The 12,256-nt window shown below is 43.0% G+C and overlaps 1 protein-coding gene across 1 annotated transcript in view; it reads left to right on the top strand.

The window, feature by feature from the left end:
• Positions 1-1,340: 1,340 nt before the first annotated feature.
• The window catches only part of BDKRB2 (bradykinin receptor B2), a 36,806-nt gene continuing 25,890 nt past the window's right edge, over positions 1,341-12,256 (top strand). Inside the window, exon 1 of the mRNA XM_019518604.1 lies at positions 1,341-1,588. The gene's annotated coding sequence lies outside the window, so the exon portion shown is untranslated. The remainder of the gene's footprint in view (positions 1,589-12,256) is intronic.

Genomic DNA, 12,256 nt, shown 5'->3' with positions numbered 1-12,256 from the left:
CGGTGTTCTGCAAGTGAGGTTACCTCCAAATTGGGACTGTAGGTTAAAGTTTTTATTGGGTGAGTTGCCATCTTGGGCCCCTCCTACCCAAACCTGTCACTACTCCCAAATTTGGGCTCGGATCTTTTCCCCAGCAAATTCCTTTCCTGGGTCTTCTTTGGGAAATTTTCCACACCACTGCAGTGACCTCTCTTGCCAACCCCTTTTCAAAAGCCCCTAAGTTTCGATCTCTCGGAGCGTTTGCCCAAGGGTCACTTTTAGGTTAACTTTGTTAAAGGCCTCTAGAGAGAAAATTCAGAAACCAAGACATTCAGCACGTTCGCTGCAAGGCCTCTAAAGATAAAATTCAGAACCAAGACATTCAACACGTAGGCAAAAACAAGCAATGGCCTAGATAAGAAGATGAACCTTGCGTTTTGTTTAAACTGGCTAATGGGTATTTATTACAAAAACTCAAACTATTACATTTAATATGACACCCTCAGGGAGTAGTGATTCAAAGTGCTGCTACCCAGGGCACTCGTAACATTTTTCCTCACTTAACCCCCACTCCTCCTCCATCATTACTATTCTTCCTTTTTCCTCATACCCTTACCACATAGCACCATCATCACTTCACCTCTGTGTGTACTATAAATACTCATACCATCTCTGAGAACCAATCAGGCACATATTTCTATCCCTAACCTACAAGTGGGAAAATGGGATGAACAGTTTAAATGACTTTCCAAAGGCTCCAAAGACATCAGCATCTGAGGCAGAGTTAGGAATAAGGAATTTTGGATTCCAGTCTCTGGAGCCCCCTCACCCATGCTGCACTTTCTCCTCCTAAGTATATGTTCTGCTCTTGGAGCAATTATTATTCTAGTACAAATTAAACACTAGCTGGTTATATACTAAACTAGGGCCAGATTAATGCATAGGTAAGATAGGCACATTCCTAGGGCTGTGAGCTGTGGGGGTGCCCAGTCCTTCCCTCCATGGCAGCAGCATGAATGGCCCTGTCCACCTCCCTTCGCCTCCACCAAGCTCGCTGTCACAGCAGCTGCTTCCTAGCAGCGGCTCCGAGCCCCCCTCCCTGCGGGTGGCAGCACTGGGGTGGGGAGGGAGGGTCTTGACCAGCCTAGGGCCAGCTAAAGGGTTAATCTAGCCCTGTACTACACACACAGGAAGAGAGCGCGTGCGCTCTCAGGGCATAGTTGCGTATCAGGTATTCGATAACATCTCCTGAAATAAAAGAGGATGTGGGTATCTTTGCTGATCAGCCATCTTTTTCTGTTTCCTAGAGGCTCGTTCCTTTTTCTCAAACCCTTTTTGAGATCATCATTTACTGAGAAGCCCCTTCTCAAGATTTGCTAAGGACAAATTCCAGGCGATTTGAACACCTTTGAACTGAAGAAATTCCAGGCTTCTTCTACAAGTGGTAGCTAGGCCTTGTGGAAGGTCTCCGCCCTGGGAAGAAGCCCCTCCTCGTACAGGGGGACGCAGTCTACAACAAAAGTCCTGACAATACTGCTGAAGGAAATAAAGCTCCCTGAGCCTCTTGCACACTCTGTGAAAATACTGGTAACAGCTTTGTCCCAGAAAGGTATGTACTTCTGCTTCTCTTTAAGACAAAAATATTTGATTATTTAAATTCACCACAGTTTTTATTCCTCAATCGCATTTCTGGATTTTTTAATATGCCCCTTTTTCAGTTAAAAGGAGCCTGTGCTAATAGTGCTTGAGACACAAGGAGAAAGAAACTACTTGTTGCTGTTGTTTCAAAGTTTGTTTTAGTGCTAGCTATAGCAGTTCAGAAGCAGGGTTTTTTAGGGCTGTGTGAAGCTTTGGGTGCTGATTCGATTCAGAGGAGATTCGGCCCGATTCAGTAGCCAAATCTCTGAATCCAAATTGAACCAGGGGACCAATTTTAAAGGTCCGAATAGATTTGGGCTGTGCCCGGTGGCTTCAGCAGGGAGCTGCAGCTGACTCTGAACTGGTAAGTACTAGGGGTGGAGGAGGGGACCCCTGCCAGCCCCACCAGCTCCCCCCGCTGCCACAGCCCCCCCACCCCAGCTCCCAGTACTTTAAAAAAAAAGCCCCAGTGCTCACCAGGTGCTGCCAGGCAGGGGGGTGATCCCTGCTGTCCTCCCCTGCCCCACACTGCATGGGGCGCTCTGCATGAGCCCCCTCCCCCCCCGCCACTCCCCCACAGGTGCCCTGCCAAGGCCAGCTCTGGCCCTTTATGGAAAGAAAAAAAAATGGAGAAAATCCCGAGGACTCACCACTCCTGCAGCAGCTTCGGGGCTTTAGGGGCTCATGCAGAGCCCCCAACATGGTTCAGGGCAGTGGGGATCACCCCCCACTGGCAAGAGCGGCAAGTCCCGGGCTTTTTTTGTTTTGTTTTTTTCCCCGTAAAGGGCCGGAGCTGGCCCGGGTAGGGCAACCATGGGAGTACTAGGGGAGCGAGAGGGGGGGTGTTGCATAAATTGCTGATTTTATCCCCTGGAGGCTAGTCCAATTCACCTCTAGAAGAGAGTCACACTTTCAGGCTGGGTCCAACCCTATTTTATTGCTTGCAAGCAGGCCGACAGAGGAGCTTGTTGCTCAGATCAGTGCCGACCCTAAACAGAGAGAGCACGTGGCTTTTATTGAGCTAGCATTTTTTCAGTTGACGTGTTACATTTTGATTGGTCATTTCAAAACAAAACCTGAGCAACCTATAAGACATGCGTAGTGGGCTATCCTGTACCATGTGGGTGGAAAATTACAGAATGCAGGGGTTAATACTGAAACAAGGAACAAAGAAACATAGAGAAAAGTATCTATTTTCGCTACGGGGGGGTCAGGGAGCTCCTGCAGAGCCTCACACACAGTGTGGGGCAGCTGAAGGCAGCAGGGATTGCCACCCGCCCAGCAGCAGCACTGGCGCTTTCTTTTTTTCAAACAAATACCAGGAGCTGGGGCAGCCATTACCAGGCTGCAAGAGGGGCAGGGGATGGGCCTAGCTTGGCTGATTCACCTGAATCAAATTGGGACAGTGATTCAAGTCACCAAATCAAATCACTGTCCCCTGAATCAGCCAAATCTGAATCCAAAGCGAATACTAGCTACTGTGCAGAGGCCTAGTTTTTTAAGTGACCATACGCCAAATGGTGTTTCAGAGGGCAGCAAATGGGATTATCCAGAAGGTCATTTGTAGAAGCAGTATGTACAGTTCTGCCACAAACACAAAGGAAGTTCAGGCAGCAAACTATGTTCAGCAAGAAATAGCCTGGCTAATAGGAGAGAGAAACTACTGAGTGAGCTCTCTCCACTGCCCTCCACCATGTGCCTAATCATGTCCTGTTTTCTCTGAAATAATCAGTTTGATCGTAAGATTTATGAGGCAGGGACTGTGTGTGTGCAGGTGCATATGTATTGTACTGCTGAGCTTTATCGTGTGGGTTAAAGGTAAATATGAAAATGTAAAGTGTGTGCCATGTACAACAAAATTCACAAGTTTACCTTGAAATACCATGATCAATGTTCATGTTACTCTCATATTTCTGGTAAAGAAAAAGCTTTAAAAAACAAAAACAAACCCATAAACATGAATTAAGCCGATAAAAGAACCTTAACTAGAGTGATATCTAGGAAGATATGCTGAAAGCAGATGTCACATTATATACTAAATGTTTTAATTCGTTTGTGGTTGAGCATAGTATCCTTAATAACCTTATAAAAATAACAACAGCTGTATAATGGTGTAATATCAGGACAGCAGCATTCAGAAGAGCTCTCCAAGTCTGAATGCATTGTATTTCATTATTGTTTTTGTGTTATTTTCAACAATGAAATATTGTAAGGCTACAGTGCATCTACTAAGAACAGTTCTGTTTCTACATCATGATTTCCAAAAGTCACTTATTTCAACATTTCCTAATGAAAGTATCAAACTAAGAAATCATATTATTGCCATGATTTACATGTTGTCTGTGGCTGTGTGGAAATGTCATGAGAAAGATGTTTGAAGAGGAACTTTCTTCATAATGAAACTGTGCATGGTCTTCATAGATAGATTTGCCTTCAACGTGATTTAGTTTTGAACTCTGCAAACTTGAATGGAAAAGGTATGTTCCAGCACAGATGTGCCCCAGTTCCCAACCAAAATGAAACATCTTTCCTGGGTTTCAGTCTGTGCTCAAAGCACCCTACAATAGGAGTCACATTGTTAGTTGACCATTTTGCAGTGCAGACATTACTATCAGGTTCCCCTCACTACTGGGTTTCATTGCCTTGAATTAAGGAATTTAACAGTAACTTGTAACTAGTTCTGGGAGCTGTTCCCATGGTCCATCTGAAAGCCTTCATCAGGTAAAGAAGACATGGGAGTTTAGAAAGGTTTCAGCATAGTGACTGAAGAATCTAACTGCATTATTTTGAAGTTATTGTCCATTTCTACTGAAATGGTCTTCATCTACAAAATTATAAAAGATATATTTTATGGGGGGTGGGACTATTCAAAAGCACAAAAAGCAGTTAAAACTTGAAATTTAAATTATAAAAATACCTAAGTGATTGTGGAATACAAATCCCATTTCAGGTTACAAGCAGAGTAGTCAAAAAACAGAACTCCATTTTTTTCCCTACATATTTTAATAGAAATGAACTGGCAAATTTTGACTTTTTGGTCACAAATAGTTAACTCACTTCCCCCCCCCAAAAAAAATTAATTTTCTACAACCAAAAGCCGAAATATTTAAAACAAAAGCTGCAGAATTTTTTTTTCTGTTTTCCAACAAAAGGAGCAATCACATTCTTTTGAGGAAAGTAGATGTTTCCCCATGAACATTTTGATGCAGTCAAAAAAGTAGTTTGAGTCAGCTCTATCCTCCAAGCATTCATTGTTTTTGAAAATGCCATCCTGACTGCCCTTTTTGACTTGGCCAATCTTTGTAAATGGATAGACACAGAGATAAATCAAGTCATTTTAGACTGAAAACGTTTATTTCAAATTAAGGGGGAAAATGCAAAAGACGTTATAAAGATGGATCTATCATGGGTTCCTTGGCTGAATTACTACTGCCTATAGGTCCAAAAATGTGGGAAGGGCTTTCATGAGATGAAAGCTATGAGCGACACTCAAAATCTCAATTGTTCTGATCATGGTTAGATGTCCATCATCAGGTCATATGCAAAACATTTAATCAGGAGCAGCGTGGAGCATATAGCGTGGGACTCTGGCTTCCCTACAAGAGAACAGGAGTTGGACAGAGAGGAGGCAGGCTGCTTAACTTATCCAGGATATCACAATGTCTCAGCCATTCCCACCTGGGGAGGAAGAACCAGCAGCATACCTACAGGCTGGGGACCTCCCTTCTCGTCAGTGCAGAGGCAGAAAAGGATCTTGGAGTCATCATTGATGCCAAGATGAACATGGGTCGGCAGTGTGGTGATGCAGTCAGGAAGGCCAACCACACCTTGTCATGCATCCACAGATGCATCTCAAGCAGGTCCAAGGAGGTGATACTCCCCCTCTATGCAGCACTGGTCAGGCCGCAGCTGGAGTACTGTGTCCAGTTCTGGGCACCGCACTTCAAGAGGGATGTGGACAACATGGAGAGGGTCCAGAGGAGGGCCACTTGCATGATCAGGGGGCAGCAGGGCAGGCCCTACAAGGAGAGGCTACGGGACCTGAACCTGTTGAGCCTCCACAAGAGAAGGCTGCAGGGGGATCTAGTGGCCTGTTACAAACTAGTCAGAGGGGACCAGCAGGCATTGAGGGAATCCCTGTTTCCACAAGCACTGCCAGGAGTGACAAGGAATAATGGTCACAAGCTGGCAGAAGGTAGATTCAAACTAGACATCAGGCAGCGCTACTTCACTGTCAGGGCGGCTAGGATCTGGAACCAACTTTCAAGCAAAGTGCTGGCTCCTACCCTGGGCATCTTTAAGACAAGGCTAGACAATCACCTTGCTGGGGTTGTTTGATCCCAGTACTCTTTCCTGCCATGGCAGGGGGTCGGACTTGATGATCTGCTCAGGTCCCTTCCAACCCTACTAACCATGAAACTATGCCTCATCTTGCTTCTGAGCCACCCCCTTCCTGTCCCCACTCTGCCTGCTACAGACATATTGCAGAGCTGATGGAGGTGGTTCAGTACCTGATATAAAGGCCCTTTATACAAGGGGTGTTCTGTAACACAGAGTTATTCTCTGTTGGCCTTTATACCAGCTCTCTCAATGCCAGGTAGCTTTAAAGCAATGATGAAATTAGTCTCTCTAGAATCATTTTATCCATACTGTATCAACCTACAGGGACTCACTAGTTTTGATATATTCAAATGTTTCTAAACACTTTCTGGCCACCCTTCTCCCTCCTCCCACAGAAGAGAAAGAATAAATAGTTGCAAACTGTCTTATGAGAAACAACAAAGGATAATTAAGTCTACTTGCCACAAATATATGTAGTGACCTTTCCAGTGGTTGATAAATCTGCCAAGAGTCTTAAAAGTTAGTGAGAGTTTGCCTCTAAATCCCATTTGTTTTATTGGGCTATCCTAATTTATATTTACAATTGGACAGTAATTTTTGACCTGGGGCCAACATTTAATAGGTACCAGGGTTTTTTGGTTTGTTTTGTTTTCCAGACAATTTCCCTTGGTATGTAAATGTCAATGATATAATGGCAGGAGCACTCCGATTAACCTTACTTGTTCTTTTAAATGTTATGTTACATGATTCCTAAGCAAATACTCCTGCTAGCCTGGATATTGGTAGCTCTCTTCTATTCTGCTGTTTTTCCTGTACTCCTGTTGAAATGTCCCTGATAATTCAAATGCAAACACCAACAGACTCAGCTGTGATGGGGGTGGGGGGGAGGTCATCTGTACTGTGTCTCTGATTTCCCCAAGGAATCAACTCTTGAGCATATATCTCACCTACTCTGTAACAATAAACCCAACTATGAAGCTGCTCTAGACACTGCCCTATAAAGCAACCAAACACCTTGATTTTGGAAGGAGCAGGAACCACAATCTTTCATGAAGACACAACCCCACTTGGAACAGCCAGTTCCAGTGGCTGAAACAAGGCTGCCTAAATGATTTATGAGCCTAAATCCTATTTAAAAAACTGCAAAAAACCCAGCAGGATTTGTGAGTCTTTGGGGCTAAAACTACAAAAACACTTGGATCTTGCAACTTTTTCACTTTCTATGAATAATTAGATATTAGTTGAAAGAGAAACAGAGAGAGACAAAGAAACAGAGAGACTGACAATATAGCTAGGGATCTGTCCAACTCGAAGATGCAGCTGGTTGATTTCCTGACAGATCCCAGGGCTGGATGCCAATTTCGAGGACTTATTGGGTTAGCCTTCCCCCCCACTTCCACTAGGAAGCCAGCCTTTTATTTTTAGTGAGTTTTTGGAGGGTATTTTCCCCCCCGTGGATTTTGTGATTACTGTGAAATCTGTGCAGTCATGATTTGGGTAGGTCCCTAAATATAGCCCAGCAATTAGGGCAGTTTCCTGCATATGGGATAAAGTGACTCAAGTTCCTGTTTCTATGAATATTTAATTTATACACAGTAGATCAGTGGCAGGAAGATAGTGAGTATCAAGTCAGAGGCTTCAACAACCTGGTGTCTTGTACATTGTCTTGGGATATAAGAAACTTGTGTTCAATATTCTTACAAATTAAACAGAATAGATATTTGAAAACAGATCTCCCACATTTCACATGAACACCCTAATCACTGGCAAGTGGTACAGACATACCCAGCTAATCCTGGATGTCTTTTGTACCCAACTAGTGTTCTTTAGTAACAGTTGCTTGATTGGTTGATTCCTGCATGATGCAGGTATCAATTTTATGTTCAAGTTAGTGTAAGTCACCATATTTACTACTCAGTATGGGTGTGCACATGTAGATGCATGCCCATACTGCACAGTAATTTCAGTTACTACACAATAAATGCGCACATGTAGATGCGCCTACTTAGGCTGGAACAGACATTGCATTTGTCCTGGGACTGGTTGTACCTGTGCTTGTCCCAGAACAGAAAAGTTCCAGGATTGGTTTGTATACACATCATCCTTCTAACTGGGGTTTATCAAGCAACTGGATGCACTGTTACTTTTCTGCCATTCATTCACTCATGCATTCCTGAGATAACTGTTTAGACACACTTTGTGATGTTCCAGGGCCAAACTGTTAGCACTCCTTATACTGTGAATCTTTGTCGTCCTGGGACAAACCCTAAAGACATGAATGTCTGAACCATCTCATTTTGTTCCTGGAGAAAATGGCTTTTCCTAGGACAAATGCAACATCTGTTTGTAGCTTTAGACACCTCTGAAAATTTTACCTTTCCACTTAGACAAATCTGACTACCACAGGTGAAGCATCAGATGCTGCGTAATAGCGGTCCTTGGCCTACAGCCCAGCCCATCAAAATAGACAGAAAATATCTTAAAGACATGAGAAATTGAAATTGTGTTTCTCTCAAGTGGGATTAATCACTGAATCAAAGAGCTGGTGAACCACTGACTGACGCTGGAGGTATGTAGGTCCTGCAATATTTAAAGCAAGTCTGAATGTCTGCTCCCATTTAGCAAATACAACCAAGAACACCATGTACTAAGTTAGGAAATTCAAGGACATGGATTCAAAAACAAGTTATCCACATGTTGTAGAACTTTCAATGATATGCCAAAGTTTGTGTGTAGTAAAATACTGAACAACAGGCACATGTGACCACATGTTTCAAACTACTTTGCCTCAGAGTTCAGCTTCCTACTCTGCACATACAATGAACAATGGGGAAAGTTGCTGAATGAGGGCATCTACTGTGTTTTCTAATCCATCATCTATGAAAGGAAAGCCTGAACAGGGAAACATATGGGAAAAGATAACAAGGCACTACAGTCATTCTAGTCTAAATATAAAGCAGAAAATTTATTTTAAACACATCACCAAACATGGGGATGCCAAAGTATTCTGCTTTCAATCATTAACTGCCCTGCATTGACTAATTCTATTTAGCTTCACTGCCAGAAACTTTCCCCTAAACAATTGGGAAAAATAGGACTCCCCATGTATTTTCTACATGCCTCATGTTAGAAATTATTCCCAATTCATCCTACCATTTCTTTCCCCAACTGAATTACAGCAATAAGGATACGCATTAAAAGAACATAGGATATGCATTAAAAGAATGTGACATCTTATTGAGGTGGCATTCTTGACAGTTTCTGTGCTAGTACCCCTCACTGCTATTTATGTGCCCTTTTTATTTTGATAAAACAATGGTCCACCATTTCATTGCAAGACAAACATGTTTGCTCCCAAATATCACCAGTCCCCGAGCTTTTCATGAGGACTATCAAGAAGCTAGAAGTCCATAAGAGAACCATTGCACAAGAACAAGTATATATAATTTCCCAGAGCAGCTCTCTCAGCTGGTATGCTGAAGGAATAGTATATCCATTAGGCACATGGTCAAGTGGTCAGAGGAGCACATAGTGATCAAGACTCCGGAGCTCTGTCCCCAGCTCATTTCTTCTTTAACCCAGAATATTTCGCAGGAACCTTTGAGCCTTGTTTTGCGATGCTTAATCAATTTGCGTTTGTGAAGATAATTGCCCTGCGGACTTCTGGTGAAGAAAAGAAAAAAAAACTACTGATATCAATTAGTATTATTATATGACAGAAAAGACACTCTTCTGTATTACACTTTGTATTGGTATATGTTAATAATACCATTACACTTGCTCAAATCGGTTTTCAACAAAATGCAGCTTCCAATTCCCACTACTACTGTAGAAACTATTTCTGAGAGGAAATAGGTGAATTTTAAAAGTTAGCCTTTTCCAGAATAATTCTAGCTCAAACTGTTTTTCAAGGTGATTATGAAATTACCAAATAAGTCTGGATTCTGAGAGATGGATTTTGAGTATTTCTGCCCTCACAATGATACAGAACATTTTAGGAATGAGCAGATCAGAGAAGTTAGGAAGTTAGTGAAACTTGAGCATTTTTGCCAAGTAAGAGGTTCTCTTAGCTGTTGCCAGAAGACCACATGGGCCTGCCCAGCCCTTTCCTCTTACTAAGAGCAGAATTTTTTCCCCAAAGGCAGTACCGGGACCTGATGTGAACCCAAGTTCACTACAACAGACATTAGACCAGACTTTTACGGATTTCAGAGCCTATATTTTTCATACACTTACAAAGAGCAAAGTTTATCCTCAGTCATTTTCCTCTGAAAGAAGTCAGCAGTCACTTTGTCAAGGCTGTTAAAACTCTTATTCCCCAAGAAATGCTCTCTCTCATCTTCCTTCACCCTGACACTAATCTATCTTACAGCACACAAGAAATTGCATTCCTATAATATTTTTATTAGATCCAGAGGATTCCAATTTTGGAGACTCTCTCCCTCCTTCCCCCAATATCTTATTAAACGTTAACATCTAATGCCTGGCTGCTGCATTTCAGATTACAGCTTTTTGTACTCCTCTTTATGCACATTGAACATCAGTCATAATCAGCCCAAAAGACTATTACACCCAAACACTTACTTAAAAGTTCTAATTTTACACCTCGGACATTCCACAAAAAAGCAAACACGCAACTAACTGCTCAGAATGGAAACAATTACACTCCTAACAAAGTAAGGGTTTTAATAAACAGACTAAAATAATAATAGAATATTGTTCCCTCATTGAATGACCTGATGTTTCTGTTCACAGCTTTCATACTTCTCTCTCATTTCTTTGTTCTCTTGTTTAACCTTTGATGGGGCTAAAATTCACATATTCAGATAAGTAAGTGTATAATGAGTAATCAGTTTATGTAATAATTCATAAAAGTGCAAATAAAAGGACTTTGATATGATTTCATTAGCCAGTAAGTCAGAGAAAGAACCCAGAAGCAAAAGCTATGCTCTGTCCTCTTTGTATTAATGTTCATAGATTCATAGATGTTAGGGTCAGAAGGGGCCTCAACAGATCATCGAGTATGATCCCCTGCATAGGCAGGAAAGAGTGATGGGTTCAGATGACCCCAGCGAGATGCCTATCTAACCTCCTCTTGAAGATCCCCAGGGTAGGGGACAGCACCATCTCCCTTGGGAGCCTATTCCAAATTTTGGCCACTCTAACTGTGAAGATGTTCTTCCTAATGTCCAGTCAAAATCTGCTGTCTGCTAGCTTATGGCCATTATTTCTTGTAAGCCCCGGGGCACCTTGATGAGTAGATCCTCACCAATTCCCTTCTGCTCCCCCATGATGAATTTATAAGCAGCCACAAGGTCACCTCTCAATCTTCTCTTGTGGGGACTGAAGAGGTCCAGGTGCCCTAGTCTCTCCTTGTAGGGCTTGGCCTGCAAGCCCTTAACCATATGAGTGGCCCTTCTCTGGACCCTCTCCAGGTTATCTGCATCCCTCTTAAAGTGTGGTGCCCAAAACTGGACACAGTACTCCAACTGCAGTCTGACCAGTGCCCGATAGAGGGGAAGTATCACCTCCTTGGTTCTGGCTGTCATGCATCTGCTGAAACAGGACAAAGTGCAGTTAGTTTTGCTAATGACTTCGTCACACTGATGACTCATGTTCATCTTGGAGTCCCCTAGGACTCCAAGATCCCTTTCCGCTTCCATGCTACCGAGCAGGTCATATCCTAGGCAGTAGGTGTGCTGGACATTTTTCCTCCCTAGGTGCAGCACTTTACATTTCTCCTTGTTAAATTGCATTCTATTGTTTTCTGCCCATTTGTCCAACCTGTCCAGGTCTGCCTGTAGTTGTTCCCTGCCCTCCGGTGTGTCCACTTCTCCCCACAGTTTTGTATCATCTGCAAACTTGGATAGAGTACACTTCACTCCCTCGTCCAACTCACTGATGAAGACATTGAAGAGTAGAGTATCGGTCCAAGGACCAAGCTCTGCGGAACCCCACTGCCCACGTCCTTCCAGGTTGATACTGACCCATCCACTAGCACTCTCTGGGTATGACCCCCTAACCAATTTGCCACCCACTGGGCTGTGTAATCAAGTCACAGCCTCTTCATTTTTTCACCAGTATGGGGTGGGATACCATATCAAAGGCCTTCCTGAAGTCTTAGTAAACGATATCTACCCCTACTCCTGCATCCAGGTGCTTTGTAACCTGGTCATAAAAAGAGACCAGATTAGTCAGGCATGATCTACCTGCTATGAACCCATGCTTTTTTCCCCTCAGCATAATTTTTCCTGCTGGGCTGTCACATATGAGCCTTAATAACCTTTTCAAAGACTTT

This window comes from Gavialis gangeticus, unplaced genomic scaffold (genome assembly GCF_001723915.1).
Source record: "Gavialis gangeticus isolate Ggan-Ray unplaced genomic scaffold, GavGan_comp1, whole genome shotgun sequence".
In the NCBI taxonomy this organism is placed as follows: domain Eukaryota; kingdom Metazoa; phylum Chordata; order Crocodylia; family Gavialidae; genus Gavialis; species Gavialis gangeticus.
This window is presented reverse-complemented; position numbering and strand designations above follow the sequence as displayed.